Source organism: Psammomys obesus, unplaced genomic scaffold (assembly GCF_907164565.1).
Source record: "Psammomys obesus unplaced genomic scaffold, mPsaObe1.curated_primary_1811, whole genome shotgun sequence".
NCBI lineage: Eukaryota > Metazoa > Chordata > Mammalia > Rodentia > Muridae > Psammomys > Psammomys obesus.
The window spans coordinates 2,900,277-2,911,744 of NW_026596089.1; positions in this window are offsets into that span (position 1 = coordinate 2,900,277).

An 11,468-nucleotide genomic window follows, 5' to 3' on the forward strand; every position below is an offset into this window, starting at 1 on the left:
TTAACTGATGTAGGAACACGCAGTTTTTGGAAGTTTCAGGTCTTTGTGACAGTGTCCAAATTTCCCCTTATAAAGACATGGGTCACATTTGATAATACATAAAATACAATAAAATTCAACATGAGTTATGCTAAGTCTGGCTTTCTTGACAAAGTGAAAATGAAACTGTGTTATTAAGTAAGTGTCAGAGGATTTAGACGTAGAGACTTTCTTATGGAATCCCAGAATGCAGGAGGTGAAGAAGGAGCATTGCAATGAGGTTGAAGCTAGCCTGGGCTACCTAGTTAGTTTCAGACTTGACTGGGCTATAAACAAGACTCAGAGGTTAAGGGCACTGGCTGCTCTTCCAGAGGTCCTGAGTTCAATTCCCAGTAACCACATGATGGCTCACAACCATCTATAATGAGATCTGGTGCCCTCTTCTAGTGGGCAGGTTTCCATGCAGACAGAACATTGAATAATAAATAAAGAAATCTTTTAAAAAACAAATGCCAGGCATAGCAGAACATGCCTTAAATTCCAGCACTTAGGAGGCAGAGGCAGGTTATTTTCTGTGAGTTCAAAGCCAACCTATTCTACATAGCAAGTTCCAGGCTAGCCTGGGCTACATAGTGCATTTCTGACCTGATTGGGATATAAAATAAGATCCATTAATCCCAGCACTAAGGAGGCAGAGGCAAGTTATTCTCTGTGAGTTCAAATCCAGCCTAATCTACATAAAAAGTTCCAGGCTAGCCAGGAGTAAAACCATATCTCAAAAACAAAACAAGCAATAATAACAAAATATAACACATTTAAAAAGGAAAGGGAGCTAATCAATTGGTGATTTAGAAAGTGCTAAAAGAGACACCTATTTTGCAATACAGCACTGAGGATACAATTCTGTGTGGTGCTAGAGATAGAACCCAGTACTTTGTGTATAATAGGCAAGCATGCTACCATCTGAGCTCGGCAGCAAGAGCCTTTACCTGCTACCATCTCACTGGCTTGGAGACAACCTTCTTCTTAGCTACAGGCATATTTCCCATAGTCACTGTCTGTGTAAGACCTATAGTAGGTAGGACACCATCATGTTACAGGTGGTTTTTCCTCTTGTCCCTTAGATCTTGGAATAACAACTAATGAAACTCACTAAATATACAAATACGTAGTCTATATAGCTAGGTTCTTCTCTGACTAGCTCATAACTTAAAATAACCCATTATTCTAATCTACATTCTGCAACGTGTCTGGTTACCAATGTTCAGGCACCGGGCATCCATTCTGCTCACACCTTGATGGTTGAATCTTCTGTGCCTATCTCTATCCCAGAATGCCTCTGCCTACCAGATATCCCACCCCTATTTCCTTCCTAAGCTATACCATATAGTTTTCTTTTTTTTTTTTTTTTAATTGACAGGTGTTACATCCATACAATACACAAGTGATTCCGCCTACAAAGTCCAGGTATTTATAACCAATCTCTTTGTGACTACAGCTGTTCTTCATATTTTGTAAGCTATCCTAGTCTGGGGGCTACTTAGAAACTGTCCTCAGAGGGGAAAAGTTGTTTTCCTAGAGCACAAGCCTGTAATCCTGGCACGTGAGAAGCTAAGGCAGGGGGATCTAGAGCCTGAGACCAATCTGAACTACATAGCAAATCCTTGTCACAAGAACTAAAATGAAAATAAGCCCCTCTCATCCTAGTCAACAAAAGGGATGCTTTTGAGATCATCAAGGCAGATATCATAATTATAATTTTATTGTGTGGATATTTTGAAGGGTTTTTTTTCTGTCTTATAATTTCTTCAATTACTTTTGAGCTGTCAGAGAAAAGACTACTGATGTTAAAGCTTTGCTTAAAGTCAACAGCACAGAAAGATTTTTGTTAGGGAAACCATTTTGAGTAATCTACAGGAAGGGCTCAGCTTGTCAAAGAATGAGTAAAATGAACAACCTAGCAATCTGAAAGCCATCCTCAACAATAATGTCAGAACAATAGAAAACAACAATCTTACCGGCTTGAAAATACCAGAGATAGAAAAGGGCTTTCCAAAGGAATCAGCTAGGTTTGTCTTTCAGTCTACTCAGGTGAATAGAAGATAGGTTATTTGTTTACAGAAAGAAGCCTAGTGCTGAGTCCTGGCTCGTTTATGTGGCTTGCTTTTTCCTGTATTTGTCACCCTAGCTCACAAAAAGGGGGACAGGAATGCTGGCATTCACATCTACCACATCTCAAGCTACTTAATGCCTATGGCGTTGAGGGAGGGACCCTGAACTAATTCAGCATTTCTGCTGCATCTACAAGCTTTTTGACTGACGACCACAAGCCAACAAACATACAAAAGTTTCCCTGGCCATAGAACTAGAATAATCACGTCATCTTTGGGGTTAATTTACTTACATAGACAGGGTCTCATAGAGCTTGGCTGGACTGGAATTCTGTATGTAGGCAAGCATGACCTTTAACTCTTGGACCTCTGCCTCTACTTCCCAAGCACTGGTATGACAGGTATGGATGGCCTTGCTTGGCTTCAGGCCATGAATGTGACTGAAAGTTAATTTCCTGAACCTTGGAGAAGTAACTCAATTTCCCTGGGTCTCCTGTGTGGTTTCAAGGTGGACTGGAATATAGAAAAAAAATTTTTTTTTAATCACTTGAAATACATTTTTAAAGCAGAAGTTGTGGCCTAGACCTGCCCGTTGTAAATTGTGGTCAGGCATGAAGATTGGAAGGAAGGCGGAAAGAGTGAGGCTGAGATGAACTTTCTGTAAATTTTGCCTGGTAATCACACAAGCTCTGCTCTAAAATCCCAGGGATGCCTGCAGGAAATTGATGGCTATTCCATGAGTAATGCACTAGCCTTGTGCTGAGTGAGCTCCTACACCATGTATTGATCTGTAGTACTGTTTCCAGGCAGTGGTTATGTACACCTTTAATCTGAGCACTTGGGAGGCAAAGGCAAGTGAATCTCTGTGAGTTCAAGGTCGTCCTGGTCTACAGAGTGAGTTTCAGGGCAGCCAGGACTGTCTTAAAATAAATAAATGAATGGATGAATGAATGAATGAATGAATGAATGACAAGAAAAAAGAAAGGAAGGAAGGAAGGGAAAATACACTGTTAGTATCTCTTTACAATAAGTAAAAGTTACTACTAGAAAAGCACTATTCACTGTTGTTTTGTTTTTGTTTTTGTTTTTGGTTTTGGTTTTTTTTGTTATTGTTTTTTTTGGTTGGTTTTGGCTCCTGTATGCCCTGTGTCAATAAGCTAGCTCCTGCCACTGTTCTTAACACTTCCAGGCTGATACTATGTCAGTTTGGTAGATGGCTTGTCTAGTGTGTCTAAACACTAAATCTAATCCCCAGAATTTCAGGGTTAGAGAAAACACTAAAAATGTCTTCACATAGTTTTTGTCCATGTCAAAGGTGAAGAAATGTGGTACAAATAATAGAAAAACAAAATATGGTAGCTGGACTTGGGCTGTCTTAGAGGAAGGTTTTACCTGGAAAGATTTAAACTGTTTCCAAATTGGGTGGGAGTGTGATTTAATGAGGGTGGGGGAGGGCCCACATGCTGGCGTCAAACACTTCTTCAAGCTCTGGCACAGTCTCTTATTAACTATGTGGATTTGGGTGACTTTTCTTAGCTTTGCTAAGTGCCTGTCAACTGAGGCTGACTGGATGGCTGAAGGGATGGAGATGTACTTTTCATAGTTCTAGAACTTGGAAGATTCAAGATCAAGGTGCTGATCTTAGAGGCGCCTCAGGTGGTTTGCAAATGGCTGCCTTCTTCTTGCTGTATGAGAAAGGCAGAGACAGACACAAAGACAAGCACACAGAGATAGAGAGAAAGAGACAGAGAAAGGGAGGGAGGAAAAGAAGGAGGGAGAGAGAGAGACCGAGAGAGACAGAGACAGAGAGAGACAGAAACAGAGAGAGACAGAGAAAGAATATGTCTTCCTGGTTTGACAGGGCACCAAATCCATTATGAGGACCTCAGTATCATGACTTCAGTTAAATCCCACACCTCCTACAGTCTCCAAGTCCAAATTACCACCCAAGTCCAAATTACCACCACATAAGGGGTTAGGGCTTCCCCATCTGAGTTTTGGGAGATAAAACATCCACATTCAAATGCATAGCCCAGGTTTCAGTGTCTTGTATCACAATTCTTTGTGAGGTTTGAGAATAAAATGTGAGGTCTGTAAGAAATCCAAAAGAAAGCATTCAAAAAATGTTAATTCCCAGGCCCTTTTGAATAAAATATGAGGGCCAATAACTGCTTCTCGAATCGCTTGTCAGTGTTCTCAGGGCTGTGCTGAGCGTGTTCATGCATGGTGTCCACAGAATCCTTCCTCCTCACCCGGAGGAGGGCACATCCTCCCTGTTTTACAGACAAGGAACCTGAGACGTTAGAAGTCATGCAGGGTGAGTGGCAGAGCCGAGATAGGGACAAGAGCACCTGCTTTCCGGTGACATATTGCCTTTTGCTGTTTAGAAAGTATATAAAATTAATTATTTAAAAGTTCCATTAAATAAACCTAAATGGATATTTTGCTAAGAGTTCTGAAGATACAGGAAATGCTGACGATGAGCTCCGAAGGAGAAAAATCAGGCCCTGTTCCTTACTTACAAGTAAAATGGAAAATATATGGCCTTACAGGGAGACAAAGCACAGAAAAAAGCTTCCGTGTCTATTTGGCATCCCCAAGGTAGCTCAGTGGGTATGATCCCAACTCTCTGTCTTTGACCCCTGAGACTTAACTCCTCCTGCATTGTCCTCCAACCTCTCTATGCAGCATGTATGCATAAACAAAACATAAATACATCTAACAGAATATTTTTTTAAAAGAGTCAATGTGTCCTATTTTTTTCTCCTAATCTCCCACATCTGTCCTTCTTCCTATCTTCCATTCTTGAAGTCTGCCCTGTCTGTAGCTCCAGTATCACAAAGGCCAACTGTAAGTGAAGAAAAACATTTTTCAAAGCTCTAGCCCAAGGGCAGCACTCTTTTGCAGCTAGAATTCTTTTGTAGGGCAACTGTCACCAGCTTTTGGGCTTCTGCCTCTGGTTAGTCAGAAGGGTGTAGATGTGTTTCTAAAAATGTCTTCACATAGTTTTTGTCCATGTCAAAGTGAAGAAATGAGGTACAAATAATAGAAAAAAATTCTTCTCACTCTAGAAGAATTCTGCTGTGAAGTTTTTCACCTCCACCCTAGCTTGTAGGCTTGAGTATACTGAGAGAATATAGTTTTGGGAAAGCCAACAAACAAGCTGGGATTGAGTTTTCTTTGTGTGTGTGTGTAAACCTTGGGCCTTGGGAAGTCCGAAGAGAACATCAGAGTCTCTGGAAGTGGAGTTACACATGTTCCTCATGGTTGTTAGCTTTGTTAGCTGTCCTATGGGTGCTGGCAATCAAGCCCTGACCCTCTGCAGGAGAGCAATCAGTGTTTTGTTTGTTTGTTTGTTTGTTTGTATTTTTCCATTCTGAGACAGGGTAGTCCTGGCTGTCCTGGAATTCACTCTGTAGACCAGGCTGACCTTGAATTCAGAGATCCACCTGCCTGTGCCCCCCAAGTGCTGGTATTAATGGCATGTACCACTACCCTGTTGCAAACAGTGCTTTTGACCACTGAGCCATCTCTCTGGTCCCCTCTTATTCTTATTTGTTTGCTTGTTTGTCTGTCTGTTTTGAGACAGGGGTTCACTGTGCAGTGTGGCTGACCTAGAACTTTCTTTATAGACCAAGGTGGTTGAACTCACAGAAATCCACTTGCCTCTCTGCCTCTCAAGGGCTGGGATTAAAGGTGTGAAATGTAGTCTCTCACTGAAACTTGGAGTGCACCATTAGTTAGGCCAGCCAGCCAGTGAGCATCAAGAATCCTTCTGTCTCTGCAGACACAGTTCTTGGGTAACAAGTCCAGGTCACTGTGTGCAGCTTTTTATATATGTGCTTGGGATTGAACTCAGTACTGTAGGCTGCAAGCAGTATGCTGATTAAACTATCTATTTCCTCCAGCTACTTAAGTTTCTTTTTAAAGAAAAAGATTGGGAGATTAAATCTTTCCTTGGTTTCCATATTTTAAAAGTGTATGTTGGTTATCAGATTTTTAGAGAAAATATGAAGTGGTATTGGAGTTTTCTAAAGAAAGTACAGCATGATCACTAAGTTATATACTGGCTGTCAGAAACAAAGGTCAGAGAGAACGCTTTCCCAGCATAACCAGGATGTAATCCCTGAATCCGTATATGGCTTTCAAGATAACCACTGGGAAGGCTGGCAGTCAAGTCCAGTGGGGCGCACAGAGAAACCATAGCTCAGTGGTTCTCAACCTGTGGGTCTTGACCTTTTGGGGAGTGACCCTTTCACAGGGGTCACTTAAGAAAACAGATATTTACATCACAATTCACAACAGTAGAAAAAAAATACAGTTATGAAGTAGCAATGGAAAAAATTTTATGGTGTGAGGTCACCACACATGAGAGGGGTCACAAGATTAGGAAGGGTGAGAACCACTGTCATAACCCATCTAAGAATGGACGCTAGCAACCCATCTGTGTTAGTCAGGGCCACTGTTGTTGTGATGAACTGTGACCAGAGCAATCTGGGGAGGTTTATTCACCTTATGCTTCTACACCACTGTTTATCATCACAGGAAGTCAGGACAAGAGCACAAGCAGGGCAGGAACCTGGAGGCAGTAGCTGATGTAGAGGCCAGGAAGGGGTGCTGCTTACTGGCTTCATGCCTATGGATTGCTCAGCCTGCTTTCTTGTACAAGCCAGGACCATCAGCCCAGAGATGGCCCCACCCACCACGGGCTGGACCCTCCACAATCAGTCACTGTTTAGGGAAATGCCTCACAGCTGGATCTAAAGGAGGCATTTCCTCAATTGAGTTTTCCTCCGAGCTCTAGCCTGTGTCATGGTGGCATAAGACTAGTCATCTCAGAGTGAAAGCCTGCACAGAGGTTTGTTTGGGAATCAGGGCTCTGCTGAACCAGCCTTCAAGTGATTATTGGAGAAACCTTGCTCCAGCCTTTTTAGTAACTCACTGTGGTGAGAAGATATGGCAGGGCTCTGCAGCAGGTGGAGTGCGCTCAACGGGCAGCGCTTGGAGAATCTTCGATTATTGAGAAAAAGAAGCTGGTAATGTTTTGGTAATGATTCGATGATTTACTTACACTGAGAAATGTGCTAACATTTACTCGTGTGTGTGTGTGTGTGTGTGTCTGTGTGTGTGTTCCCTTGACTTTCCACCTTTTGTTTGTAATCTACAATTTCTCTCTTTTTTTTGTAATCTATAGTTTGTCTTTGGGACAGTTTTTCTCATGTACTGAGCTTTCTGTTTTAATCTTTTAAAACATTTTAAAGGGTCGGGCATGATGGCACATGTCTGTAATCCCAGCACTTAGGGAGGCAGAAGCAGGTGGATCTCTGTGAATTCAAGGCCAGCCTGGTCTATAAAGTGAGTCCAGGACAGCCAAGGCTATACAGAGAAAACCTGCCTTGAAAAAAATCCTAAATAAATAAATAAGTAGCCATTTAAAATATTTATTCTATGTGCCTATGAATGTGCACTTCATGCATGCCTGGTATCTGCAGAAGTCAGAAGAAAGCATGGGATCCCCTGGACTGGAGTTTCAGGTGATTGTTAGCTGCTATGTAGGCGCTGGGAATCCAACCTGGTCCTCTGCAAAAGCATCAAGTACTCCAAACCATGGACCTGTCTCTCCAGCCACTCTGTCTTTATCTGTACACATTACCTTAAGTTCTGTATAAACATCAACAGGTTATTAAATAATAACTTACTAGGAGAATCATAGTAAGAAATATTTTTTGTTTCTCTTGTCCTTAAAATTAATTCTTTTAACATTATGTTAAACAAAGATTGGTTGCCATTGGTGACCCCAGGCCCACTTATTTGCCTTCTTCCTTTGTTCCTGGCAGGCTTTGCTGGCAAGTGATCAGCAGTTAAGACCACAGCCTCCCCGCCTCCCGTCGGCTTTGCATTTAAAGTCGAGTCTGTAGGAAGGATTTTGGGACGTGTGGAACTTTAAAAGACTACTGGTTACCTTTTTAGTCAGCAGTTCAGTAGCTCAGGTAGCCACTCTGAGATAAGTGGTGAACCAAAGAAGTTTGCAGACTTACACAAGCGTGTAGGAAGGGGAAAGTCAGCTTTATAACTAACTTTAAAGAGCAAGCATAATAAGAACAGTGCCTTTTCCCCAAAGTGGGGAAGTTAAAAGTGTGCATATATTTTATAGGCTTTTGTAACTGCAGAGCAGACAAAAATCCCATCTCTCTTCGACTTTGAAGTTAATAATGTGTTCAAAAATCTTGCTAAGCCCAAATTAACACGACCTGTCCTTCTCTCCCTCCCCCTCCCCGCCCCCAACACACTGCCTGTTGAAGAAAACAAAGGCTCCTTTCCCTCCCTTCCCCCGTCCTAGAAAAGCCGGAGCAGGAGGTCTAGAGGGTGGATACCAGGGGGATGGCTGTGTACCTTCCTTCAAATCTTTGGTGAGTGGAATGAGGCTAGGACAGGATGCTGGCTGAGTGCTGGTCAGGTGGCGGGGGTGGGGCAGAATCCACGGTGCTGCCGGGAGTCCAGCTTGTATCGAGAGTGTTCAGGCCTGGCATGGGACCAGACTCTGCTCACACCAGCGGCTCTGTTCCTGAGCTGGGAATTGAGTCAGCCACAGAGCATCTTCTGATTTAGTATATGCCTTCCAGAGGCTGTGAAGTCAGACAATTAGGACCAGACCTTTGGAGACCCTCCAGGGAATCTATCCACACATTCCACAGACAGGCTATGAAGCTTGGGAGCCACAGCAACTCATCATATTGCTGGTGTCTGGTAGAGCCTGGACTTGAGTCCAGGGTTTCCTTCCAGCCCGTTCATGTTTCATAAACTAAGTAAATAGTACATTAACAACTTTAGATATAATTTGAATATATATAAAGGAGAATTTAGGTAAATAAACTCTACTTGTGTGTATACACATTGGTATGCCTGCAAGTGTGTGTGTGTGTGTGTGTGTGTGTGTGTGTGTAGGATATATGTCGGTGTCCAATGTCTTCCTTAACCCCTTTGACACATTATGTTTGGAGACAGGGTCTTTAAGGGAACCTGGAGCTTGCCACCAATTTGGCTATTCTGTCTGGCCTGCAAATCCCCAGTCTCCATCCCCTAAAGCCCCCAGTGCTTGGGCTTACAGGCATGATGCCGTCCAGGGCTTTAACATGAAAGCATGGTGGAACTCAGGTACTGATGAAAGTGTGACAAGGATTTTATTGACTGAACTCCTTAGCTCTACATTTTATTAATTTTTCTTTTAAAAATATTAATTATTGTATGCACACTTACCACACATCTGTGCCACAACAGAAATGTGAAGGTCAGAGGGCAACTTGCAGGAATCAGGTCCTTCCTTCCTCACAGTATATCACTTATTTGTGGATCTACACTATACATCCAACACTGATTGGTTTACAAACCTTTAAGACCCTCAGAAAGCCTCATTATTTGTGCTGGAGTCAAGGCAGCACACATGCCACATCCTTACACGAGTGATGCTGCTAAGGTTTGGTGTAGGCTAGTGATCCCAGCCATTGAGAGGTGGATATGGGAGGATCCAGAGTTCAAAGCCAGCCTGGACTAAACAAACAAGCAAAACCCAAAATCCAGAGAACACAGCATGCTCAGAAAAGTTTCTAAGAAGCTTCGAGTTAGCTCAGTTGTTAGAGAAATTACCTAGCATCGATGAAACTCTAGGTTTAATGCCCAGCACCATGGTCCCAGTACTTGGATGGAGCAGACATTCAAGGTCATCCTTAGTTACACATTGAGTTTGATGCCAGTTTGGAATACATGAGAACTGATCTAAAAGAAATTAAGATCTGTAAAAAGAACTTTTATTCTTCATTTTTTGTTGTTGTTTCAGAGGCTTACTGCCTCTTTCTACCATCCTAGGCCTAGTCCTGAAAACTTCTAGTCTCCATGTAATCTAAGGTAGGCCTAAGATGTTTTCCGCCTCTGAGACTCACTGCTTAATAACTTCTGAGCTCTGGGATGGCTGGTTCAACTCTGCTGTTCTGGTTCAAACTCCTCTCCCAGCTGACTTCTTCAATCTGGCTTTTCTCTTGGCCTCTAAATTGCTGTGTTTGGCCTCAAACTAACTCCAGCAATCTGTTCTAATCTTCTGGCTCCTTCTCATTCTTTGGCTTCTGCCTTCACCTGTGTCTAGCTTGTTCTCTCTTCATCTTGTCTCTGTACTTCTCTCCTGGTAAAACTTCCTGTACTGAATGAGCCAAACCAGAGCTGGGTAAGAACAAGAAAGGGTGTGCTTATTAAGCAGTGAGTCTCAGAGGCTGAAAACGTTCTAGACCGAGACAACAACTGAACCTGTTAGAGAGATCCACATTAATAAAAGGGGAAGAAAAGCCAGCAGGGGACACTATGAAAGAAAGAACAGATTGGCTGAGAGGTTTGAATAACTATCAACAAATGTATGGATAGGGAGCTGGAGAGATGGTTCAGTGGCTAAGAGCATTGTCTGTTCTTAAAGGACCTGGGTTCAAATCCCAGCACTCACATGGCAGCTCACAACTGTCTGTAAGGCCAATTCCAAGGGTCCTGCCACCTTCACACTAATGCACATAAAGTACAAATAAATTTAAAAAAAAAATTAAAGTATGGATAGAAAAATCACAGTAGGAGCTGGGCATGGTGATGGTGATATATACCTTTAAATCCCAGCACTAGAGAGGTGAGGGCAAACTCTGAGTTTGAGGCCAGTCTGGACTACATCTTAAGTTACAGAGTAGTCAAGGCTATTTAGTATGACACTGCCAAAACAAAGAACAAAAAACAAGAAGAGAAAAAGAAGGAAAGAAGGAAGGAAAGGAAGAAGGGAAGGAAGGAAGGAAGGAAGGAAGGAAGGAAGGAAGGAAGGAAGGAAGGAAGGACGATTGGGCTAGGGTTTGGCGACAGCTCAGTGAGTAGAGAAAAAAGTCGTCCTCTGATCTCCATATGTGCATGTGAGCACGAAAGTATCCCCCCACCCCAGAAAGAAAGTCAGTCCTTCCTTCCTTCCTTCCTTCCTTCCTTCCTTCCTTCCTTCCTTCCTCCCTCCCTCCCTCCCTTCCTCCTTCCTTCCTTCCTTCCTCCCTCTCTCTCTTTTCTTTCTTTCTTTCTTTCTTTCTTTCTTTCTTTCTTTCTTTCTTTCTTTCTTTCTTTCTTTCTTTCTTTCTTTCTGTTTTTCAAGATAGGGTTCCTCTGTGTAGCCCTGCCTGTCCTGGGACTCATTCTGTAGACTAGGCTGTCCACAAACTTAGAGATACACCTGCCTCTGCCTCATGAGTGCTATAATTAAAGGCGTGTGCCACCACTGCCTGGTATCACTTTCTTTTCTTTTCTTTTCTTTCCTTTTCTTTTCTTTTCTTCTCTTCTCTTCTCTTCTCTTCTCTTCTCTTCTCTTCTCTTCTC